The 26,132-nt window shown below is 39.7% G+C and overlaps 1 protein-coding gene and 1 long non-coding RNA gene across 6 annotated transcripts in view; one reads left to right on the plus strand and one right to left on the minus strand.

Moving 5' to 3' along the window:
- Positions 1 to 26,132, plus strand: part of DACH2 (dachshund family transcription factor 2) — a 245,090-nt gene that overhangs the window by 133,360 nt on the left and 85,598 nt on the right. The window lies entirely within an intron of this gene.
- Positions 14,038 to 17,117, minus strand: LOC111928560 (uncharacterized). Its single transcript, XR_002864188.2, has 2 exons — positions 16,685 to 17,117; positions 14,038 to 15,343 (listed from the first exon to the last, which is right to left on the minus strand). It is a non-coding gene; the product is annotated as an uncharacterized LOC111928560 (long non-coding RNA).

Genomic DNA, 26,132 nt, shown 5'->3' on the forward strand with positions numbered 1-26,132 from the left:
CAGCCCTGTCTGTGCCACCTGCAAAAAGAGGAAGGTTGGGAAAGGTTGGGATGAGAGAGAAATCTCATCCTGGAAAGTTCAACAGAGCTCTCAAGATCCAAAGGTTGTCTGCCAGGGATCAGGAAAGTGGGGAGGAATGGTCAGAAGAGATGCTCAGATTCTGATCTCTGGAGCAGCGCTGCTCCAAAGCTGTATTTGTGTGATATCCCTGTAGAACCTCTGTGCTGAAACAGTGACAACAATACTGAGATCAGAATAGCTTAGGAAACAGTAGAATATGCCTTAGTTTTGGGATTTGCTACCTGCATATTTTTCAAGGCTAAGATGATTAGACACTGTGTTAATTGTGGAACTGGCTGGTTTTGCTAGCGAGCTAATTTTCTGTTTTCATGTTCCACAGCTCAAGAAAAACATACTGGTCTCCAAATAATGGGTGAATTTTGACATCTAACATGACTTACTGCTCATGTATTTTTGCTAAGTGATAGCCAGTAATACCTGCAATACTTTCATCCTCTGCATCATCAAAGTGTGGTCTTACACCTCTGAGAAGTTATAAATGGAAATTTTGCAATGGATTTTCTGGGATGCCATGGAGCTGTGATTGGGGGAGCAGTTAAATATTGTGCTGAAATGGTTTTTCACAAATAAAAAGCATCCTCGCTACCCCTTTTAAAATGTGCTCGGGAAACTTTGAACTGTTGCAGCCTCACCTTTAATTTTTTCAACTTAATGCATATTTATTTTACAAAATAAGCTAAATTCAGTTTGTCTAAAAGGAGTTACGAAGATTAATTTCATCAAGCAGTTGGAATAAAATAGAATAACTTCCTCTTCATTTTTGTATTAAATCTCAGATTAAAAATTAAGCTTTTTCTGAAGGGCAGAATGCATGGAGTGTTGGCTGATCTGGGTTGAACTGTGAAGATTCTGGAGTTCACTTGATGATCTAGAGTAGGTTGACACTGATCTTGCCAGTCCAGACTTGTAACCTTGGCAGTATTTACTCCAGGTGCAGCACTCTGTGTTTGCCCATTTCTGCACATTTAGAAGAAACACCAGGAGCTGCTGATGCTTTCCCACTGGTTTTGTGGTAGAGGGTGTGAACTTTTGCTGTGGATAAATGTTCCCTCAATGTCTCCTACATTCACATGGAAGTACACCAGAGTGTCTTATTTTCTCTATTTATTTTCATTTTTTGCTGGGAATTTCACTGGAGACAATTAGCTGTGCAGAGTATGAATTAATCAGATTAACTCCTGATTTTTCCTTTAGATCAGAATGTCTTGGTTTCTCAGTTTGAGGCATTCATTGTGTTCTGTGATGGACAATGTATTTAAGTGAAAGGGAATTGAAATATCTTCTCTGGGTTAGTTTTAATTTTACTTAGTGGATGAAGGAAGATGAAAGGCAGCCTCTTCCCCAGGGTTAGTTAACATTGGAACTTGAACCTAATTAAGGGATTTGAGGTTTGTTTTTTTTTTAAATAGTTTTAAAAAGGGGGAATGTCTGAGGCATTTGCAGGTGCCTGGCTCCTGGCACGGGGATGGTCTGAGGACTCTCTTGGCATCTTCTGGTGCCCCTTTTTCATGGTGCCATTTCTGTGTGTCTGTGTTCTGACTGTCTGGCATCCTGCTTCCACTCCTCCAAAATGATGCCAGCAGTTGGATTATGCCATGTGGAGTCTGACCAGGTTGATTAGTCAATAGATATGAAATATTTAGATGGTGGAAAATATGTGTAGTACAGTGAGGCCATGATTATTAGTCATGTCTTTAAAAAATCTTGCACTCAATTTCAGGGCATTCCACCCACAGGAGAAGAGTGAGAGCAGATTTTTGCTGTGAAATTGCAGAGAACTGTGGTAGATAATTTGAAGCTGCAGTCCCTCAACATTTGTATTCTATTTGGGATGTCACTTCCAGTAAGCGTTTTAGAAATGTCGGGGTGCAAATGGAAAAGTTTCAGCAAATATTAAATGTAACAATGAAGACTTTTGTTCTTCATTAAACCATTTCTTGATGTTTCCCGATAGATTTTCATCTAAACACTTGCTAATCCCAGAGCTCTGACAGGCAAGGCCTGCTGAATTAGGCCAACTTCTGCTACAAATAGCTGCTGCACATGAAACAGTAATCATTGCTTTCCAGTCTATTATTAGATTGACTTCATAGGGATTGCTTTTTTCTCCTGTGAGTTGATGCATAAATGACATGCTTTACCCTCCAATAAATCTAACAGCAGAGTGGCTCTGACATGATGTTCATACCCCTTAGTCCCATGACAGATTATTTTTGATGGCTGCAGAAGTTTACAGCAGCTTGAAACCATTAGAATTTAAAGGCATCATTGAAATTTTACAGCATACCTGCCTCAGACACAACAGGGCTGGGGCTGCGGCGCGCTGTCACCGCCTGTCACGGGAGCCCTTCCTGCCTGTGCTGATCCCCAGCTGTCCTGGAGAGGGGAAAACTCTCCTGCAGCTCCTCAGAGAACGTGTCCTTCCATGCATCCTCTCCCTGTGCCCGCAATTCCACCTGGGGACAGTCCAAATACGCAGGGAGAGCGTGCGGCGCAGGGCTGTGCGCGTGGATCAACGTGCTGAGAGCATTTGAACCTTCAATTCTTGTCACCCTCTTTAAATATTTTTATATTGTTAGTGGTCCCTTTATTTTCAGCTTCTCAATAATCCTAAATTCAGTTTTAGTAGATTATATGTGCTTTTAATAGAGGGGGTTTTTTTCCATATTTAAGAACTTTGTTTTTTTTCCTGATGAAACGCAAATTAAGTTTGCAAAGCTCAGGACTTCTTAAATCCAAGGTGTTTGCTGTTATTTGTATCTCAAAATAACAGCATGAATGAATGGCTGGTTTTAGCTCTGGTTCCAGCTTTTGTTTCATACATCTGTCTAAAATTTGCTGCTTTCAGACATAAGAATCATGACTACAAAATTGCTGTCTAACTATAAAATTGCTGTCTGACTTAGTAGGAAGATCTGTGCTGATTTCCATTGATTTGTGTGTGTGTTTGTACATACCTAAAAAGCATCATATAAAATTGACCTCTATGGATTCCCATAAATCTCTCAATAGGTTTCTCTTCTATGAAGTTTCCAAGAAAAGAAATGAAAACCTTTCCATCTAACAGCTCTGGTTTTGTATTCTGGAGAGTGACTGAACCTCCTGCTCGTGTTCTTAACTTCTGTCCTGTAATAGTTATGTCAGGCAGATTGGTGTGGAATAGAGAGCTAATCTTAACACAGATCTACTGTAGCCTGACAGGTTTATATTTGACAAATATCCTTTTTAGGGAATGCCATCATGGAGTATAAGATACAAAGATACTAAAAATGGTACGTATTGCTGATAGATAAATAGGAAATTCTCCAAAGGTATTTGCTCTAATTAGGCTTCTTTCTTTAAAAAAAAATCAACAAAAGAGATGTTTGAAAGTTACATGGATTGAATCCCTTAGTAAGATGGGTTTGGCAATGGGTTCTAGTTCTGCTCTATTGTGGTCACAGGCTCCCTTTTTCTCAGCATTCTTTACCGTAAGTGTCCTTTCCTGTTTGAGAACACAGAATATGAAGTGACAGATTTCTTTGTGGAAATCTTAAACCCTATGGATTTATGTATCAGTGTGCTTATATTACAGTCTTTCTGGAAATAAAACTGATTTTGTTAAGGTAAAATATTTATGCCTTAAGAGGGAGATAATTAAAACAGGTATTGAGAAGGTATTTGGAGTTTCCAAATGTGAACTTCAGCTCCAAAACCTCGAGCATTGAAAGCTGTGCTCATTAGATCAGGGAAAGAATTAATACTTTCTCTACTCAAGTAGACATTAAATCTGGTCTTATTAGAACACGTTGAAATTTGATTTAAAGCATTCTTCAACAGGGTGTGAGTCTCCTCTCTGTGACACTGTGCACTTGAATTCCCTGAGCTGCCTGAGCTCAGGGTTGTGGTTGGTCACTGTTGGGACACTCCTGCAGGAAAGGCTGAGGGGGTTTCATGGGGCTGAGCTCATTTCTGTCTGCACCAGTGACCTCTGGTCTTTCTCTCAGTATGGATATTCCTACATATTTTGTGATCTTTAGTTAAAAATTATGATGAAATGGAGATCAGTTGGGCTCTGTCTCACAGAACCTTCTGCAGATGAAATAAAAGCTGTTGACAACACAGGGAACCATACAATTTCAGAATTAGGCCATTTTTCTTCTGACTGGGAGAGTCAGAAGTGAAGGGACCCAAGGATTAATCCACTGTTTATATCCATCCGTAACCTCACAACATGTGGATTAAATCTTCCCTGCACCTGTAGTATAACATTTTCCTCATGCTCTAGAGTAATACCTTAACTAAAACCACCTCAGCTTTCTGGTGGCTTCAAAGACATGAAAAACCACAGTCAGGATGAAAGCATTTTATTGTTTGTAATTTTTAGAATAGTGCATATTAAATGTAATAACCGATGAGTTTAGGAGGATAATCTATTACCATATGCAAGAACCATGCTCCATAAGTTATATACATCTTTAGGAACTGTTAACTTTTATAGAATTTGCTGCAACAAATCATTCTGGGAAAGCTGTGTACTTGTGTTTTCAATTGAGGCTCTAACATTTGGTTGAAGTATCTTCTGTACTTCTATCATCTCATAATTTCCTTCAGAGCAACGAGAGAACAATCTGCATGTTGGGTGGGAGGATGAGGGAATGCTAATTGAAACCATGTAATAAAAAGGTAATTTAGCAAAACTATTAGGTTTTGTTTTTTTACTATTTTAATCCTATTATTTTTAAAATTACATCTGTATTAAAAAGGCTGTAAAACTCCACTCCATGTCAGCACATTGCATCTTAATTCTCATTTTCCTTTGCATGAATAGTAAAATCTTTATAAATTGAGAACCAAAATTAATTGAATAAACTTCACTTGAACATTTTTATGTTAATGTTTGGATTAAAAAAGGCATATTACAGACTTCTCGAAGAACATTTAATGGTTTCTAACACGGACCACACCTCGAACGCAGTACGGGGAAAAAGTGCTGATGGAGGGAAACACATTCCGAGAACAAATGTTAATTGGGTTGTGTGTTGATGGCTGTTTTTAGGCTGGGATGGAGTTGTTTACACCCACATCTGTTGCTGGATCGTGCTTTTCCAGCCACAACCATCATCAGAAAATGTTCTTCTCAGCCTGGCAGCCAGCGGGTTGCCCCGTTCAGTACCTGGGGATGGGGCTGTGGCTTGACCCAGGTAACTTTCTTTTCCCAGGTCATTTTTGAGCTGAATTGTGTCTTCCATGTCCAGATCCTACAAATCCTTGATGAGGAGGGAATTTATATTGGAGAGGACAGTAGAGGGGGCCTGGTGAGTGGGGAGAGCAGTGGTGAGACTGAGCAGAGAGCCCAGACACCACCTGGCCCTTTCCTGAACGTGCTGAGCCCTTGTGATTGTGTGTTTCCTGTGCATTTGTGTGAATTTGAGTGTGTGTTTGTGTGAATTTGAGTGTCTGTGTGTGTTTGTGTGCATGCCCAGGGCTGGGGCAGTGTTGACCCAGCTTTTCCCTTCATTCTCACTCATAAATGCTGGGATTACCTGGGCGATTGTTTCCTCAGAATGCCGTAATGTAATCTCAAACCTAATACTCCAACAACCATGCACTAATTAAAACTGCAATTATATTTTTGCTCAAACAAAACGACTTAATAAACATTATCACAAACTGTTTACCCTTCCCAAAAACAATTTATGCTCACTAATACAATTTCCCATTAAAACTGCTGCCAGGTAAATTAAAAACTCTTGAAATAGTAAGTAAGTGGGAAATTAATTCAACAGTTTAATCTAGAGCTAATAACAGTTGCAAGCTCAGAAAAAGATTGCTACAGCAGGGAGTTAATTAACAGCTTATTCCCCATTTGATAAAAGTAATCCACTCTAATTCCAGTGTAATTTACCTCAATGTAATATAAAACCACAAGCTGCTTCTGGTGCTGGTAATTATTAGCCTTGTCCTGTGGCCACAATGACAATAAAATTCAGCAGTATCTTAATATTAAGAGGCAGTCTGCTAAATGCCCACAATTAAAGATGTAACATGGAATCTTGAAGCTGCAAGAATCATCTGTAAAGCTAAAGGGACTGGAGTTGTGACAGCCTCCAATTGCTGTTTCTCCTCCTCCCCAAGGTGTGCCTTACCTAGCCCAGGTTGTTTTCCTGCACGAAGTTCTGGCTCATAAATTCATCAAGGTACAGGGAGCAAACTGGGCTGGTGTCATTTCCAAGTGGAACACAAAGTTTGGAGCTCTTGACCTGAAATAATTCAAAAAAAATTCATTGGAGAAACTGTTGGTGCCTGGCTATATTTAAACTCTGATATTATTCCCATTTCAGTTATTTACGTATTTAACAACAACCAGCTCTACAACCTTTAAATTTAATTTACAGTTGAGTTGGGAAGGATTTTTTTATTAATATTTTTGTTGTTATACAAATCTTCAGTACAATAAATAATCTTGACTTAAAGGACTTTCTTTCCTGCTGACTTAGAAGTCATCCATAATCCATATTTTGTCTATGTACAAAATCTCTAATATGAGTGAAGCGATGCTTAAAATTCTGTAGGTCAAGGATTGAAACCCAATCATCTCCAAGTAGATGTCCCTGGAAATGAAGCAGCACAGCTCATCAGCTGCTCACAGCCTGGCTAATGCAGTCCTGGGCCTGCAGTGCCACCCCTCTGGCCACGCTCTGGGAGCCACAGCAGGGCTGGGGCAGGCTCAGAGCAGCTCTGGCACAGCAGAATTCACATCCAAATGGTGCAGGCTGGGGAGCTGCTCTGCAGCATAGAGGTGTTCTAACAGCCAGAGAAAGTCTGAGATTTAAATACGATTTCACACTTGAATAGTTTGTATTTTTTTTTATTTCGTTGCACTTGACAATGGAAGGAAAAACATTCAAGCAGTATTTGAAAACAGCTCAGTTTGGTGTTGTCATTGCCTGTTCTTCAAATACATCTGCAAGGTTATTGTTATGAAAAGCTATATATAAATCAGTACAATATTCTCAGTCAGTACAATACAGTTCTCTAGAAGCAGAATCCATTCTTGTTTACTATTTAGCATTTCACCTGAAGTGTGTGGGGTGTAATGGTGGGGGGCTGAGCCTTGTGTGTCTCAGGATGGAGCCCAGGATGGGGAGGTTTCTCCCACTCCATGGAGATGGCCTGGACAGTTCTGTGCCCTCAGCACACCAGAGGTCACACATCGGTGCAGTGCAATGGGCTGGCACCAGAAAGCTGCTGTGCTCATGGGGCACAGGTAAATTTCACAATATATTTTATATAAACCAGCCATTAAAGTGCACGTTTAAACCTTCTTGCCTGCTCTAAATATGTTTTCCTAGAAGAACTGCTGTGTTTGTGGGGGACATGAGCAACTAAACAGACCATCAGAATAATTTTTCTTTAAAAGTTTCTATTTCACCCAAGTATTAACACCCCAATATAACTGTCTGCATACATAATAATTGAGGTGGACAGAATGTTTACATTCATGGCACACAAATGATGCCACAGGAATGGTTCTGACTATCCCACAAGGAATTTGACACTGTGGGATAAATTTGTGGTGCAAGGGGCAGCCTGTGGACCCGGATCGCTCATGGGCTGCCCACTTGAGCAGACAGAAATGTGTTAGAGGACCCTGCTGAGCACATGTAAAACCCTCCTGTGGGAAATTTCACCTGGGAGAAGCCTGCACTCCCAGCTGAGCTCCCTTGGAGCACATCCCAGCTCTGAGATTCAGCTGATGGGGAGTTCACCACGCCCAGCAAATTGTCCCCACGTTTATTCATTCGCGCTGTTAAAAAACGACCTTCTTGCTTTCCCGTTTGTGTTACGCTTTCTGCCTACTGCTGCAGATCCTCTGAACTTTATTTCTGTGGTCAAGCACTTGCCATTTCTCTTTCACCTGTTGCCTTTTCCCGTCCCTCGACCCTGAGTGCCCCGAGCTGGGAGCAGCTGGACCCGCTGACCGGGAACGTGCGGGTCCCTGACACAGGGACAGAAGTGACACCGGTGATGCTGGTGGCAGCAGAACCTGCTGTGGATCTGCTCTGCAGGCAGCAGGGCAGGGTTGGGATTTGGGGAGGAGGTTTGCAAGGCTCAGGGAGAGCTGGGTGATGCAGTCCATGACTTACATACAATTTGAGCTCGTGGTTGCAGTCGCGTGAGCTGTGAGACGTTTGTTAGCATAAGTCATTTATTTTCTTCTCCTGGTTTTGTCTGCCCTTTCAGACAACTTCCATTATGCTAATGTAATTAATAGACATTCTAAAAAGCAGGATTAGGGCAGTTTGTTTCAGGAGTGTCTGCTTTGCTTTTTCAGTTTTCTTTCCCATGCTGCCACTCCACGTTTCAGCACTAAAGCTAAAAGAACCTGCTTTTCTGCAATTCTTTCTGGCATGGAAGGGCTTTCCTGTACTTCTCTGCCTCATTGACTCTCCATCTCATTTAAAAATCTTTGCTGAAGATACATCTTTTTCCCCTTGCATGACCCTCATAATTTTTATCTCTCTCTGCTGTTATTTTAGTATGTAATTTTACTTTTAAACTAGCTGATGGCCCTTTGTTGGAGAAGGGGCGATCAATAAATTATGTGCTGATTGTGTATATTCTTCATCATATTCTTGTATTTCATTGTCCAGACCATAACAGTTGATAGCTATTTCTGTTGTACTTTCTCACCTTCTTTTTGGGTATTGTTATTCTTGGCTTTTAATAATTGAAAAAAAATTTGGTCTTTTTCCATCATGAAGAAGAAAGAAAGAATGAATCTCTACCTGCTAAATATCATTTATATCAATCAGCAGCCTTGCTGAGGAAACACAAGCTTGAGCAAACTCAGCATGGGTTGAGCAAAGAAAGTGAATGATTTTCCTGAATAATTTTCAGTTCTTGTCATTTCATCATCAACCAAAAGCTTTTAGAGGTAACAAATTTCTGTGAAAAACTCACCAAGAACTTCTGAATTACTTTTTTTTGTGATAACAAACTGTTTTGGGGGGGGAGCTTCTGTAACAGCTTTAATGAGAAGTTTCTGAGACTCACTTTGATCCTTCTCACAAGATGTCAAGGGGAACTTTTCAGCTTTTTCTACAATTAGTCATAAGTAGCAAGTTTGCAGGAGTGAGGTTTAGAGAAGGAAGATCCCACCTGTGGTAAATAGGGTGGGTATATCTAAATATGGTTCTGGCAACACAGAGGTGTGCAGGTAATTAAGGAGAAATAATGTCATCCTTTGCTCTCAGATATAGACAGGGATTTCTTGTAGATCGGTTCTGTGGTCTCATTACGTGCTAATTAAGAAAAAAAAAAGGACTGAGCAACTTCTGGTAATATAGATTGTTTTTCTGCCTGTGAAACTCCAGCTTTTTTGGCAGCAGCTGTGTTGCTTCAAAAAGATTATCAGAACACTTGTGCTTAGAAAGTCTGTCTTACTGCTGTTTTATGGGGTTTTAAAAATTAATTTAATATTAAATAGCTCTGTAAAGTAGCACCACCCATGTGTGAGTTACTTTCCCAGCTTTCAGGAATGGTTGGCACTTTGTGCTGTCACTGGATAACCAAATTGTAATATGTAAAAAAGCAGGAACATATTCTTAGGTCATCTCAAAGCATGAATCCAATCTCATAAAAATTTTCATTATGGTTTGAGGGATGGGATGTTGCTCATTTGCTCACACAGACCCTTGCTGCTGACCCATTCATCAAATGCACCAGCCCAGGCCAACAGGAATAAGCTCTCCAAGAAAGATAAAGAGCAGAAATCTCAAATGAGAGACATTGTTCTTTGTACCAGCTCACCTCATCTGCTATCACCTGTAATTGAGATTATCCAGCTTCTCATCTGCCCCTGTATCAAGGTGCTGTGTGGGGAAAAAGGGGTAAAGAGGAGACACAGAGTTCATAAAACAAAATCAGGGGAATTCCATGTCCTGAGTGCTGGGATATTATTTAGAAGCCTTTTAGCTATTTCAGTTTAATAATTGTTGAAAAAAAAGAGCAAGCAATAACACATTGTTGGCAAGAGAATGTCAGCCAAAAGCAAACACAAAGAGACTACCTTGCACTCTGAAAATGCTGATTGCACTTTCTGTGGAGCTAACAGCAAAAATTTTGCTTGTTTTGTTTCTTACTTTTGGTAAACAACTTAATTAATTAATCTCTCATTGGCTAATGCTGTGCCTGCAGTGTTGCAGATGAATGTTCAACTATCACATCTCCCAAAACTTGGAAGCTGACACTCAATTTTGTAAATGTAACCCAGCAAGAAGTTACGACGCCTTTTCAAACTCCTTAGCAAATTAAAAGGACAGTTCTTACAGCAATAAACATTATTTGCTAACATTTAAATATCCTCATATTGATATTTAAATATCAGCAGTGAATTGTTCCATGAAATGTGTCAGAGTCCCTCCAGCAGCACCAGGTGAGTTGGCACCAATAACCTGTGTCACTGGTTGGGTCAGGAGTCTTTGACATGAAGGGCTCCTGCTTCAAAGTTTATATTGCTGATGAAACAGCAATTATCTTATTGCAGTTTGGAAATAGAGTTTGAATAGAGTTGGTCCCTCTGCTGGAATTCCAGTAGAATCTGGTGAGGAATATCTCTGAGAGAGCTGGGTACTGACTTGCCTGTACAGATCAGGTTTGTAGGAGATGTGCACAATTCCTGAGCTCTGCTTCGTTGTGATTATTTACTTCATTACTGGTTTCAAGATACATGACTACTTTTATTGCTTGTTGCTTTTTTAAAAGTACTGATGTGAGAAATGTTGATAAAGCTGGTTTCACTTGGTGACCATGGATAAGCAAGGAAAGGGAACCAAGTTGCTGTTACTGCAGCTGTGCTGCTCTCAAAATTTAGTTTGAACTATCCCAAAGTGTCTTCAACTTGGTAATAACACAGTTTTGCAAACTCCTAAAAGTGGATAGCCAAAATATTTATTTTAATGGGTATTTTTATTAAACTAGACAGCATTATTACTGCCACAGATTAAAGACCTATAATGTGACTTTAATACTGTTATTAGATGTTAATGTCTTAGGAAAGCACTTTGAAGATGAAATAGTTTTCATTTACTTTTCCCCATAATTAATCCTAATGTGTCAGGGGACAGCACATCTTTGCATCTTTGCCTCCTGTTTGGTTTGGCCAAATAGAAAAGGCAAGAAGGTAAAACAGTTATGCACCTGTGAGTGAGTGCAACTGGAAGTTGTGAGTAAATCCAGTCGAAATCCAGTTGTACAGATCTCCCTCTTCATTTTCTGTTTTCATTGCATAGAACAAGACCTGGCAGTAGGTTTTCCAGCTTCCAGGATTTCTGGTGGGAATTATTTATAACAGATTTGTTATTTCTACAGTTTAAAACACCATTTCATCCCAGCACTGGTGGTGTTATCCTCATCATATTACGAGTTCTTTCAGGAAGGGGAGAATAACTCATTTCCTGCTGGGAGTTTGTTTTCTGCACTTACAACTGGAGACTAAATATTTTTGCTCAAGGACAAAAATATTTAATCATCCAGACAAAAGTGAAACAAGGATGGTTTCAGTAAATGTACCTGTACCTACAGGGTCTGGTGGAGTGGGAGGCTCGAGACTCCTGTGCCCCTCCAGGGCTGGGCTTTACTCCTGCTGCACCTTCCTGTGCTCCTGTTTTTCACTGGGAAATTTCCATAGTTAAAAAGAAAACAAAAGAAAACCTCACCGTGATCATTTTTGGTCTCTGGCTGTTATTTTTTAAAAGGTGCAGTTATTGATGTCTCTGTACCAGATGGTGTGATCCCATGATGCCTCTTATAAAATGTGATATATAAGCATATACCTCAATAGTTCAGGGTTTGTAATATAAATCAGTCTTATGATATCCTCCACAGGCTGGTCCTTTTATATTCCTACTAAGGACCAAATTAATCAAGCACTGTTTTACTCTAATTTTTGCTTTATAGTCTTCTGGTTTTTATTTGGTTGAAGTTAATTTTTATCCATAAATACACATGTGTTTTTTAATAAATCCCTTTTCTTGCACAGAACCAGACACAAAAGATTATGAAGAATTTATTCATTTCATTGTTTAAGAAGCACAATATTTTGAAACTTGAGCCTGCCAGCAGAACATTTGGAAGACTGAAGATGTAACTTGATTTACCATACATCCGAATAACTTGTATAGCATTCTGCTAATTGGTTTCATTACAATTTTTTTCTGTCATTCAGCACATTTCTAATGTACCATATAAAGAAGGTTTCTAATTCTTGAGCTTCTTTCTTTGGAAAAAAACAGTAACTGCAAATTCCACAGTTCAGCTAGATAAACTTAATGTTCTTTGGGAAATGTGTAAAAAGCAAGATGCAGGTTTGTGCTGCTGGACAGTGAAATGGATGAGAGCAAGACCTGTTTTGGTGATGTCTAAATGTGCTGTATAATTAATGTTGTAGGGTTTTGTGTCCTTCAAGGGATATTCAGAATAGCAAACGTTCAGCTGCTAAAACAAAGTAAAATTTTATTGAACTTTCATGGGCTTCATGTCTTAAGGGTAGAGAAGTGAAAATATTCCTGGCTTCGAGAAGAATCAAAAATTTTCAATGCCTGGAGAAATAAAACTGGGGAGAAAGAGGAATTCCACATGAGGTGTTGATCAACAAACTGTAAAGAGTGGAAGCATATATTTACTTATTTATATATAGATATATATATACATATATAAAACAGTCCCCTCCATGTAGAGTGGGTAACAGCCTACCTAAAATTAAGTTTATACTTAAGCTGATACCCAGCTTGCTTCCCTGGCTTCCATCCTTGTTTTCTGTCCTTGAGAACAAGGTATTACTACACACTGATGAACAACTCTTGTGTGTTGGTGTAAAGTGGAGTTGTCTTCTTAGATTTGTATTGTTTTCTGTCAATTACTGATCCTTCTGGTTCGAGGCAGGGATTTTGAAAGCATCAGGTTTGCAGTAGTGTGGGTCAGCACTGGCTGGCCCTTGAGGCTGGGTGGGATCTGAAGGAAGAGGATATAATTTTTTTGGTGAACTGAGGTGCTGAGGAGCAAACCAGGTTTATTTGTGATGTGTGGCGAGGTCCTGCAGGTAGGTTTAGTGAATAAAAGGAGGTGCATATTTGTAATATCTGAGATATTGCTGGGTGCAGGTGTTGTGTGCCTGGGAGGGTCAGAGCTCAGCTGAGTGGGGTTTCTGCCCTGCAGAGATCTCAGTGTCCAGGTGGGCTCAGCAAATCACTTCTTGCCTCAGCAGCAGAAATGTGGTACAGAAAGCAATAAATAACAGCAAAAGGTGTAATAGGCCATGTCCTTCTAAAACAAGAGAGGGGAAAGTTTGAGATATTTTCCCTTTTTAAGAAATAAACAGTATAAAGAAGGAAAGAACCTTGGTGGGGTTAAATTTGTGGCTGGAGGTTGGAGAGCAAATGGCTGAGATATCTTTGGGGTGGGTTTTAAGTGGCCCTGGAGGAAAGTACTGAGAGAAATGTGTGGGGAATCTTCCTTCCCTACTTTACTTTTAGGGCCTGTGGTCAGGGGTGTCTCCTTTAATGATGATAAATACCTGATTTTGTGTCTTGGGAAATATCTCTGCTTTTTTAGCAGCTCCTTACCACTGCTGTAACACTGGTGATAGGATAATTTGAAAGTATGAACAGGAAGTTCTTCCCTTTATATAAATTCTGTAGTGTTTCTGAGGACAAATGTTTGCATAACTCAGAGTAATTTTTATTGTAATATAGTTTGTGGTGTAAAAATTTAATTAATTAATTAATTTTCATCAAAATGCTAAAAAGGAAGTCTTGAACTCTGGGGTTGGGGCATTTTCTGCCATCACCGATTTTTGTCAGGGCCTGTGGAAATACTTTGGAAGGTTTGACTCAGTAGCCTACCAAGTGGTTTAGAGGTTTCTGCAGTTCTTCTGGTGGCAAATGATAATTAATTTTTTCTAGCAATAATAAATGATAGTAAATAAATATATTTATTAAATAAACGATAAATGAATGATGTAAGCCTTTTGCTTTAATGAGTGTTATCTCATCTTTTTCCTTAATTAAGCAAGTTGTCTTTAGTTAGCAAACACCATTGTTGCTGACAAATTTGAAAGGGATAGTTTGTAGGTTGTAATCCATTCCTCTCTTACTCCTGTTTAGATTACAAGTGTGGATGTCCCCAAGAACTGTGGAATAATTTGGGAAAAGGATCCAATCTGCATTCTTGGTTAGGGACACAATTGTTTGTTTTAGTTGAGTATTCCAATACCTTTTCTCAGTGCTCTGCACTTTGCCCTGAAGTTTCTTGCAAGAAGTACCAGTGCTCCTGATTTTACAGAACTAATGGATAGTAACTCTTAAATCCGCCTAAGGTTAGGAAAATATATTGTAAAAATTGTTTATGTGCATCTAGTCTCAACAGCAGTGTTTAGACTTGACCTGACATCATTCCAGTAATAAAAAGATTTGACCAAGTACTTCAGATGTTTTTCCAAATGTTGGTACATGTTAAAGTCTTACCAAACTATTGAAACCTTCAACCAATTCATTTTAGTCAGATACAGCCTAAAGTTGAAGTATTTTACAAAAGCTAAACAATGCCAAATGCATTTGGCTGAGATCAAAAACCAAATCTATTTGTTCTCTTTCATCTTCAGTGTTCCATTTCCTAGGAGTGTGACCTTAGTCAAACATCTATTAAAGTTAGCTTTTGATCTCACTCCCTTTACAAAAAAAAAAAAAAGAAAAAAAGTCAATCTTTAGAATTTTCTTCCAGAGACAATCACAGTATTGTGTTTTAATGTTCCAGTAGCGTGTGAGTAAATAGGATTCTCTGATGTATGTGATAGAGCAGTGGCTAAATGGGACAATCATTTTTGTGTCAAGAGACAAGAATCAAAAGGCAGCATTCTTCAGAAGCTGTTAACTGGAAAAATCCCCCCAGGTCAGTGGAAACACTGGTCAATGTGCTGCATTTTTGGGTCCTTTGATGAAAATGCCTTGTAATTTGATAACAGGTAGATGTTCATTTGTAATACAATTTTCTCTTCACCAGTCAAAGCTGCCTAGTGATTAATCAGTAAAGAGGTTAATTTTCTTCTCAAGTATGAGTAGTTTGGTGGTTTTTCAAAAGAAACAAGAACAAATTATTTATTTCTTGAAGAGAATGTAAATAAGTTTCTTGGTCATCTGTAAGGTCCTTCTCATTAGGAGAGTCTGACATCCATCCTCAGCCCAAGGGAAGTGAGTAGGTTTTCTTAAATACAAACCAGCTCCTAAAAATATGCAGGGGAATAAAATTACAGTTGGGATTTCTATTTAACATCCTGAGCTGCTCAGACACTAATTGATAAATGTCTATTAGATCTATTCTTATCAATGTAGGGCTGCTGTTAGGGAAATGTCAATTAAAGGATACAGTAGATAAGTACTGAAGAGATTTATTTAAATCTTTAGAAGAAGCAGAATTTGTCTTTTTAATAAACTTCACAATTGACAGATGTTTTGCATGTTAAGCTTCTAAGACCAGAGTTAAATGCTTACTGGGAATACAGTGGAATATTACCTAGATAACTTTATAATAATGAATTTAGCAACAGGGGAAAGGCCTTAAAGCAGATTTAAACCTCTCAGCTCTAAACATATAGCTGCAAAAAGCACAGTATTAATATTGAGAAATGGTTGAGGACTGCAAAGTGCAATAATTGTAAAATGAATGCTTGCAAGGGGTTAGTTATATAATACAGAATTCTAGAAAAGCAGGATGACAGATACCTGCAGTATTTTTCTGAATTGAATAAAAATATCTCAGTACATCTTGGACATCATTTATATTAAATGCAGTTTTATTTTTAAAGTAAATTTATTTAATTTCAATTTTAAAAATCCTGAGAATCTATTTTAAAATCTGAACATACTTTGACTACTGAAATAATTGCACAAAACCTGATCTAAAAATGTTTGTTGCCATAGTTCTAGAAGAAATGAAACTGCTATACTGGTGCAAACTCAGGAGTAAGGACCAGTAGAGTTTGTATGTAAAGATTTGCAAGGGCAAAAAGAATATTTGCATAATTTTAGATTACTCAGTGTTTCAATTCAGTAACTAAATTATTCCTCTCCTCCTCCAGCCTGCATTTGGCTTGGAGGCTGGAAGTTAATTCAGCTTGACCAATGAGTAGAGACACATCCTTTAAGATTTTAAAAATGGTGTAGTTCATCTTCTACGTGTTATTTTTATTCACCACCTGGAACAAGAAAATAAGCTTCCAGTCAGTGTCTCAGCTTTGAAAAATGTTCTTTACCTTGCACAGCGTAAAATGGAAATAGCTATTCTGGCATAACTTCATAAACAAAGGTGATATTAACCTATTGGGACTAAATTACATGTCTCCTGTGTTATTTGTGCAAGTAAATGTGCATGAATAAGCTTCAGCAAAGCTGTAGGAAAATAACTGAAAAACAGAGAGATCAGAATGATCAGAAGTAAAAAAAAATGCTTAAGGAAGAAAGTAAAGGTGCCCACTGCTCCATAATCACATTCCTCACACTCTGGCTGGGATCAATAGTCATTCATTCATGCCTCAGAGGAAAACAGGGCTCTTTTGTTTCTTTACCTGTGCTCTGAACATTTCCTGAAGTTAAACCTGGTTCCTGCAGCCTGTGGGCAGCCTCCTCATTTTCCCTGTGCAGTTTGGGACTGCCCTTATCCATCACCTGCTCACAGAGGTGCCCAGAGCCCCAGCTCAGCTCTGGGAGGTGTCTGGGCAGCTCCTGCCACGGGAATTTGCTGTTCAGGCTGGAGCATTGCATGGAAGCTTGTCCTTCCTCAGGTGCAGCCCTTTGGAGTTTCCATCCCTGCTGGAAGTGAAAGGAACTCATGCAGAATATTTCATTTCCTTCTTCCAGAGGGGAGCCACGTGAGTGCCAGGGTACCACAGCGTTCTTCTTGCCACAGCCAGCACTGGTGGCAGGGCTTTGGTGGCAAAAGCTGCTGTGTGAAGATCAGGCTGTGCCTCCTGCTTTGGAGGAATGTGGGTTTTCCACTCCCTAAAATGGGAAACAAACCAGAAAGCCAGCCGGTTTCATTAAGCCAAAAGCGTATAAAGATATCATAATGTGGCAGTAGGTTCACTCCTCATTTGAAGAGGTAGATGTTCCTGCTCCCCCAAGTGTTATTTTATTTTACACTGAACAATAAATGGAGTATTCATTTGGGAATTGACTACTCCAGGAGAAGTGCATTTGTTCACAACATTCTACAAATTTTGTCCAATTGCAGTAATTGTAAACATGACAGGTTCTGCTTGAAGCTGGAGATCCTCTAATGCCACCACCAAATATTTTTATTTGTGAGTAAGTTGTGGGTTTTGAAATGATCTTTAAAGCATGAATATTTTGCTTTAATTCAACAGCCAGAATTGCAATATGGTTATAGGTCTCAGAAGAACATTCCAGGAATTTTTGTTCCTAAGTGATGCTTCTTTCAGACTTGAATCTTTGGAGGTTGTGTTAATTAAATGCCATTTGGAGGGGAGTGTCTGGGCTCTCTCTTTTCACTGCTTAGATTATTGTGCTTCAAATAAGCATAATATTTTTGTGGGTTTTATGAACTGGCTGCAGATTTCTCAGCCTTAAGTAACCAAGAGCTGTGTGTGATCAGATCATTCAGTTTCTGTTCTGGCAGAGGCTTGAAAATGGCTTTTGTGGAAGCAGCAGCATGTAGGGGATGATTGTACAAATTTGCAAACCATACTTCTGACAATCCAGTCTCCACCAGCAGTGCTGATCCTGGCAGTGTGTTGAGGTTTTTTTGTGAAATATTGTAGCATGATGAATTTGTGGAACTCACTTAAAATCCTTGAAATGCACCATTTTAAAAGCGTGCATTGAGACAGCTGGGATGTCGCTGCTGTGTGTCATCTGATACAAAACCAATATTTGTATGGTATTTTCCTGTCACAAATAGGAAGTAGCTTGAAATTACTCACAAAGATATCCTTATTCTCAGAAGACCTTCCAGCCCAATTAATTTTACAAGCTCGAGAGATTTGTGCCAGCTCCAGATAAGCTTTCAGACTTTTTGGTACTTAGCTGAAAGGACTTCCAGAAACTTCTGCCATTTCCCTTCTGTCATTACTGCCTATGGACAGGTGCTTGAAGCCCACAGAAACTGACGTCATGGGAAAGGAATAAATGTGGAGAAAAAAAGAAACAACAGCAAATTCTGATTTCAAATGGTAGCACATGCACCATGGCAGACTTCTGTGATTATAGAGGAGTATAATGTGCATGGTCAGTATGAGAACTGTGAGGTTTAATATATTGATAGAATAATTTTAAGTTCCCAGGAACCCAAGAATATTCTAAAATGGGTAACAAGGTGCTCCAGAGTCAGAAGCAAGTGTTGATGGTAACCACCACTTGTTTCCTGTGACTGAATGTTTAGCATTTTGGAGTTAATATTTTTTTTCTTGTAAGTGGAATTTATTTTGTGGTGTTCTCAGGGAGGTAATTTAATGCAATTCTGGTTTCATTTTTAATTTTTCAAGCCCTTATCTCATAGAATTGCAATCTTTAATCTGTGACAGCAGTATGAAAGCATAAGCAGATAGTTTTGAGAGTTTGGGTGATTATGAGCCTTAATTTAACTTAGTGAAATCAGAGTCCTTATGCATAAATTTGTCACTCTCTTGATGTTTGAAAACACTGCTTAAATACACCCCATATTGTAAGTTTCCATTTTGTGTCGAAAAGTTTCAATGGCATGACTAAAATTACATCAGATCTCTGCTGAAGAATGTAAAAGTTATCAAGGGGTTTGATTTTTTTATCAGTGGTAATTCAATGGCTGCTGTGTCTGGCATGTGCTTCCATCTTCTGAAAGCTGTACATCCAAAGTGGGGTGGTCAGTCAATCAAATATACAGAGGAAGGTAAAGGTCACAGTAGTGCAGAATACTAAAAGTATTACGCATTACAGCCTTGACAAATCATTCTCGTGACATAGATTGTAAAAAAGAGCAGAAAATGTCACAAAATTAATCAATTCTCATGAGACCCACTGTAAGAATTATGGGGGCAAAAAAAGCAGTGTAACCCTCTCAGTGCTTTTTGAAGTTGTGATTTTCCTGTTTCCCTCCAACAGGGGAAGCTGCAGTTTAGTTTCACATGAGATGCAGGTGCCTTTTTTGAATAGGAAGTCAACTGTAAAATACACAGCTGGGTTTGCTGTGCATCAGCTTGAACAGGAGTGCTCATCTTACAGATCCAGGCACAAATTTGGGATTCAAATTTCTCTGTACTTCTAACAGAGCCCCTTGGGTCTAGACGGGAAATGTGACGGCTCTTGGGTCATCATCTCCTCATGTGGATGTGGGATATGAAATATCCCAGGTACCTGATGGAAAATGTTCACATTAAAAATGGTTCCAGTCTTTCAGATGGAAGTCAAGGAGGATAAGATCAGGACAGAGGTTATGAGTGGGATGAGAAGCTTAAATAATAGAGACAGACACGGGGTGAAATCATCTGGAACTCGCCCCATGCTTAGAGCAGACCCCCAGATTTGTAAGAATGAGGGCTCTTAAAGGATGTAAAATGTGTGAAATTAGAGAGTGACAACCTGTTGCTTATGTGAATTGTTCCACAGAGTGGCAGGGATGTTTGGATGTTTGGGGTTTTTAATCTTGTTTGTGCTCATGTGAACTTTTGCATGAAATTGTATTTTAAAGTAAGGTGAGCAAGCACACCATGTTAAACAGAAATTACCAGGATTGCGAAATCAAGCCATCAGAAACTCAGAAACATTTGTGCTAATTCTGATCCCTGGAGCATTTGGCAAAGTCTTTAAATGACATGATCAGTGTTTCCCCCAGCATCACTGCCTGGGTGATGATGGAACATCCATTGACCTGTGTGGGATGAAGAGATTTGTCTGTGTGTCTGTCCCCATCCAGCAGCTGCAGGAGGGGGAAGTTACCTGGGGAATATTTAGGGACTGCACAAAAGTGGAGAATCAAGTCCCTCAAGAAAAGACTGTGACATTTTCAAGATGACTGGAGCTTCTCTGTGAAAGATTAATTTCTCACAATTCCTGACAAATATGAGTAATACTTGTTGGGATTTTTTTCCCCCTCAGTAGGATTCTTTTGCCATAGTATAGTATATAGTATCATGTTTTTGACATTTTGAAGTGGTGGTATTTAAAAATGTTAGACCACTCAAAATTTTTGAAGTATTGTCTGAAATATTTTGGTAAGGATCGTCTTCAGTAGTTCATCAACTTTCATTAACTGAGTGTGGTTAGAGAATCCAAGAATGCCAGATTGGTTTGGGTTGGAAGAGACCTTAAAGCTCATCTCATTCTGCCCCCTACCATGGGCAGGGACACCTTCCACTAGACCAGGTTGCTCCAAGCACTGTTAAATAAATAAAGGAGTCTTCATTTTCTCATTTGCCTTGATCGTGCATCATGATAAATACAAAATTTCCAATGTTCTCCTCAAAAAATCAGTTCTTGCTGTCATTTGGGGTGTTTTCTTGTTGCAAAAGTGGAAAGAACATATTTTTGAGATACGGTTGTAATGCCAGAACAACTGGCTGCAGGTGTAAGAACAGATGAAAGAAGCTCCAGTGTAGTGATGCATTTCTTGGCTGTTGGCTGCATTTCAGCTGGGCAGCGTCAGATGGATGTCCTGCATTTCAGCCTGGGCTCTGAGTGCCCTCCCTGCTCTGGGGTGATGCTCCCACAGCCCAGCCCATGACAGAGCTCTCCAAAATCCATCCCCAGCCTGCAGGGCCCAGTTACTCACCAGCTGCTCCCCGAGTTCCATCCCTGGGTCTCTCAGATGATTCACGTTGAAGGATTGTTGTGACCATTCCCAAGTGGTATCCAGGGAATCTTCACACATCACTGAAAACAGGACTTTCACTAGAAGCTACACCTTCCTGCTGGGTTCACAAACATGAAAAACTTCTGCAGTAACAAGACTTACAAGTCTGGACCCATCTCCAAACTGCTTTAAGACTTTGGGCGTTTTACTTCTCTCATCCAAGAATTCAGTTTCACTGCCCTTTGTGTAGTGCTGTGTTTTGCCTCCCTATTTATCACTAAGCAAGGATGATTCATTTCAGCTACAGAGAAGCCTTCACTTCTCAGCGTGATTTTTTTAAATTGTTTAATTAGTAAAATTTTGCAGTCATTCTGAACATGTAAAGGATATTATATGTATTTACTTATTAATTTTAATTAAAGTGAGTGTTCCTTTTCAGTCTTGGAAAGTCTAATTTGTTGGAGGTTTCAGGATTGTTTTCACTGTTGGCAATATGGTCTCTCCTACTGACATTTCATGGTACCAGATATTTCATCATTGCTGTTTTTGCACAGCATGCTTGACCCATAGCAGCTTTGAATGCAAATAATAAACAAGCCAATGCACAATGCTTGACTGTTACACTGAAATAATATGGCACAGCTAAACCGGGTTTCATTTTTCCTTTTGAGTATTATTAATTGCAATGTGTTGACTGTTAATTTAATTAAATGTTTTGTTTTAATATAAAACCATTTTTCAGTTCACTGACTCACCATTTCATTTAATTAATTGCAAACCTCAGGATTTGATTACTCATAGTTCTCCTTTAGTTAATTTACTTGTTCACAGTTTTGACAGAAAAGCTTTCAAACTAATATGAAGGAGAGGCACAGTCTGACTAATCAGGAAACTGGAAAAAAATAGCTGTAGCATGAGATTAGCAGACACTGAGGGTCACCTGAAAAGCTCAGAGCCCTTGTAGTCACCATCAAAATCCAATTTCCAGTGGCTTTGCTTAAATGTGCAGGAATCATTTGCACCCGAGACACCAGCAGAATGGAGTTGTTTTGGATTCTTACCCAAACACCAGAAGTATTTGCCAAGGAAGAAGTCGTGGTGTTCGTGAAGGCAAGGGACGCTGTCCCCTTGTCCCCTGTGCTCAGGCTGGTTCAGCCCTGCCCTGTGATGGGGACACCAAACAAGCCAGGGCTGTGATCTGTGGGCCATGCAGTGAAAATGCTGCCACTTCAGAAAGAATTCCTGGGATTCCACCGAGGAAAAGCCTTCAGTAGTTTGTCTGTGATGGGGATATGTGAGTTAACAATTAACCACTGCCGCAGTGGGGTGCAGACAGGGCTGGAGGAGCCTCTCTGGGGCTCTCAGGCTCCGAGGTCCCGCAGGTCCCGTGGCTGCAGGAGCTGAGGGTGAGCTCAGGGGGTGCAGGAGCAGCCAAGGCTCCCAGGACGTGGGGCTCTGTTCCATCTCCAGCACCCCAACACTGGGTTCTCCCCAGGGCAGGGCAGTGCCCTGTTGAGACAGCTGAGAATGGCCCAAATTTGGATCCAGACTCTTCATTTCAAAACTGTTTGGTTCTTAGGCCTGATCTGTCTGTCCAGAATACAACTGCAGAATTTTCCTTCACAGAGTCACAGAATTCCCAGGTTGAAAGAGACTTTCAAGATCAAGTCCAACCCAGCCCTGACAACTAAACCATGGCACCAAGTGCCACATCCAGTCTTTTTTTAAACACACCCAGGCATGGTGACTCCATCACCTCCTGGGGCAGACCATCCCAGTACTTTTATCAGTTTTTCTGTAAAAAACTTCTTCCTACTATCCTTCAATGCTGCCTGTGCATGAAGTGTGTGGTTTGGGCATCCCTGAAAGGTTATTTTGGTTATTTCAGGGCTAAAGCCCTGTGCTGTTCAGTGGAATTCTGCAGCCCCATCAGAGGGAGGGTGCAGCGTGAGGCTGAGCAGATCACAGATGGCAGCTGCTGGTTCTGCCATGCACACCATGAGCAGTTGGGATGGATCCCTGTGGATCATGGAGCAGTTGGGATGGGATCCCTGTGGATCCATGGATCATGGAGCAGTTGGGATGGGATCCCTGTGGATCATGGAGCAGTTGGGATGGGATCCCTGTGGATCCATGGATCATGGAGCAGTTGGGATGGATCCCTGTGGATCCCTGGATCATGGAGCAGTTGGGATGGGATCCCTGTGGATCATGGAGCAGTTGGGATGGGATCCCTGTGGATCCATGGATCATGGAGCAGTTGGGATGGATCCCTGTGGATCCATGGATCATGGAGCAGTTGGGATGGGATCCCTGTGGATCATGGAGCAGTTGGGATGGGATCCCTGTGCACAGAACTCCCAGATTCTGCCTCTCTCAGAGATCCCAGCAGGAGCTGCTCCCTGCCAGCCCAGGTCACTGGGGATACTGGGGCTGTGGGCAGCCTTGCCAGGAAACCATCCTGACTGTGCCCAGACTGCTGGGCTGTTGGGAAGGATGTCCCTGTTTGACAACAAACGTCCACAGTTTATTTCCTGGGTGTTCCCTGACTGATTGCAGCTGGCAGAAGGTAACTGAAGAAAGGAAAATTCGAAGTGCAAATGGACAGGAAAAACCAGAAGCTTTGAAGTATGTAATCCAGCACGTGGATTTTCCTAGTGATCCTTTTTTTTTTTTTTGTCTTTAGGGGGAAGTAAAGGGATAGATGTAAACGTTACAGCAGTTCCCAGGACATTTTTCAAAGTGAGGTGCTCTAAGTGAGATTCTACTGCTGATAATGATTCATCCAAGAGGATGGAAATGATTCTTCAGTTCTTTGTAGATCCTTAAATAAGTCAGTTGAAGAATAGCCCTCTTCTCCACAGCTAGCCCAAGCAGAGTCAGTTATAGAAAGGAGTTTTATTAATGGTTAAATGAAATAATAGCTCCAGTAGGGTTAACCATAGTGGTACCTAATTGAATATTATGCCAGTGCTGCCTGTTTGCTGCCATCATTTCAATCAGCAACACTCCCTTACTGCTGAACCCATTTGCTTTAGCCTCAATTTTGTTATCATTCAGAGATGCTGAAGAATTAGTACATTGTTTTTAAAGTGCCTCAGACAGGTTCTGTGACTTTCAGTTCAAGACTGGGGGTGAGTGGGTGAGAGAATACTTTGTAGATGCTGAGTTTAGGGATAATCTCAGCTCTATCTTCAGGCTTGTGCCTGTCTGTGCAGGACCTTGGTGCTTTCTGCACTAGGGCTGTGTTTTACTCTTGAAACTTTTGCTGCTGGAGTGACTTTGGTGTGGCAGATGGCAGAGCACAGTTTTCTGATCCATCACTGTTTCTTGGCTGGTGTCCTTATGGCAGCTGTGTCTGGTTAGGGAGCTCAGAAATGCCTGACAATAATTACCTTTAATTTCTGCAGGCAGCATCGTGGTGATTTGGGGACTGTGTTTATTATTTTCTGTTTGTTCTGTGGTACCTTTCTGCCTTCATTACATTTCTGCTACAACTGTGCAGTAGAAGGTTTTGGGGGAGTTTTCTTTTATTTTCTTTTATTTTCTTTTATTTTCTTTTATTTTCTTTTATTTTCTTTCCTTTTTTATTTTTTTTGAGGGGGGGTTGTTTGTTTGTTTGGTTTGGTTTGGTTTTTTTGGTTTGTTTTTTGTGTTTTGTTTTTTTTTAAATACAGTGCCCTGGATAATTTTTTCTCTTGTCTTTTCTCTGAACATTTTGCTAAAGATCTGAATTTATTTTCCATTCTCTATTTACATCCTTATAAATAGTTTCTTTACTGTTCTGCATATTTAATTAAATTTCATTACTTCCAGTCTATATCAAGAACCTGTATAAATACTGACCCTGATGAGAACATTGGAATATTGGTTTATCTGTGCATCCCTGGGAACATACAAATGATAAAATGTTACAAGAAAAAACTCCATGTTCTGACACTATATTTTTGTAACCATTAAAATGTATGTGAATCCTTTGCAAATGGTTTAAAAATAGAAAGTGAAAAGGTGCCTGGAAATCTTGAACACAGTCAGTTCCTCAGAGCCATGATGATGATGATTCGTTGTTTTTACTTCCTGAAAATAATGTAAAATTCAGTCAAAGAGCAATCCCACTTCCTTTCCCTAAGGAAAAAAAAAGCTTAAAAGTTTGCAGACTATTTAATCTTCTCCAGAAAGTGTGTGGAGAGTTTTATCATTGAAGATGTATTCTGTGATGGATTAAGTGAGAGTGTGTGAGATAAAAACAAGAGTTTAAACATCAAGATTTTTTATCAGCTTGATAAAAAACCTGTAACATTTATAAAAGAACCTTAAAGGGTGTTGAAAATAAAATTACAGTGTACTGGTCTTTTGTATGAAGTGAGGGGTGCCCTAAATAACCTAAAAGACAAAATTACTGGTGATGATCAGAATATCTTTGCTGAACTTGACCAAATTGCTGTGTCCATGTGAGATAAAAGGTGTCCCTCTCCAAGCAGTCCTGGATCACTTCCTTTCTTAAGTCTTACTGAAATAATGAGAACTTTGTGAAGCCCATTAGAGGAGCAGCAGAGCTAATCTGAATGTCAAACTCGTGGCAGCTTTTAGAAGAGTGTTGTAATTTATGGGTAGGGTGTGAAAATTATTAGTTCCCTTTAATCAGTATCTAAATTTCTCAATAAGCAGTGCTTTCCAGAAGCAGATTTTATAATTCTGGTTTGATGTACGATACCTTAGTGGGCTGCTAGAACAGGTACCACCACCAAAAAAATCATGGGTTTTAATAAATGCAGTTCAGTGATTTTGTGGAACTAGGTAGCAAATAATAAAAGCAAGTGCTGCTGTACTGAGGGGAAGAATAAACCCATTTAATTCATAATTGAATGAATAAACAATTGTACCTCTTTATTCTTGGTTTTGTGCCCGTATCTCTTGGATTTTCCTGCAAAAACTTCAGATTGTTTTCAGTCACATCTGGCCCAGAGTAGAAGTAATTTGGTACTGTGTGAGGAAAATCTGATTATTTATTTAGTGACCAAGGCAAAATGATAAAAACTTTGCACTTACGAAAAAAAAAAAAAGATACTGGGAATCTTAAAAAAAACAAAAACAAACATGATAATTATGATAACCTTGTAGCCTGATGTTACTCTGCTTCTCTTTTACTACTGGAAATTAATTGGGTTTTAATAATTTGAAAACTTTCTTCCAATAGTCCCCTTAATTCCGTTTTTAATAATTCCTTAATT

Source organism: Cyanistes caeruleus, chromosome 14 (genome assembly GCF_971803275.1).
Source record: "Cyanistes caeruleus chromosome 14, bCyaCae1.hap1.1, whole genome shotgun sequence".
Lineage (NCBI taxonomy): Eukaryota > Metazoa > Chordata > Aves > Passeriformes > Paridae > Cyanistes > Cyanistes caeruleus.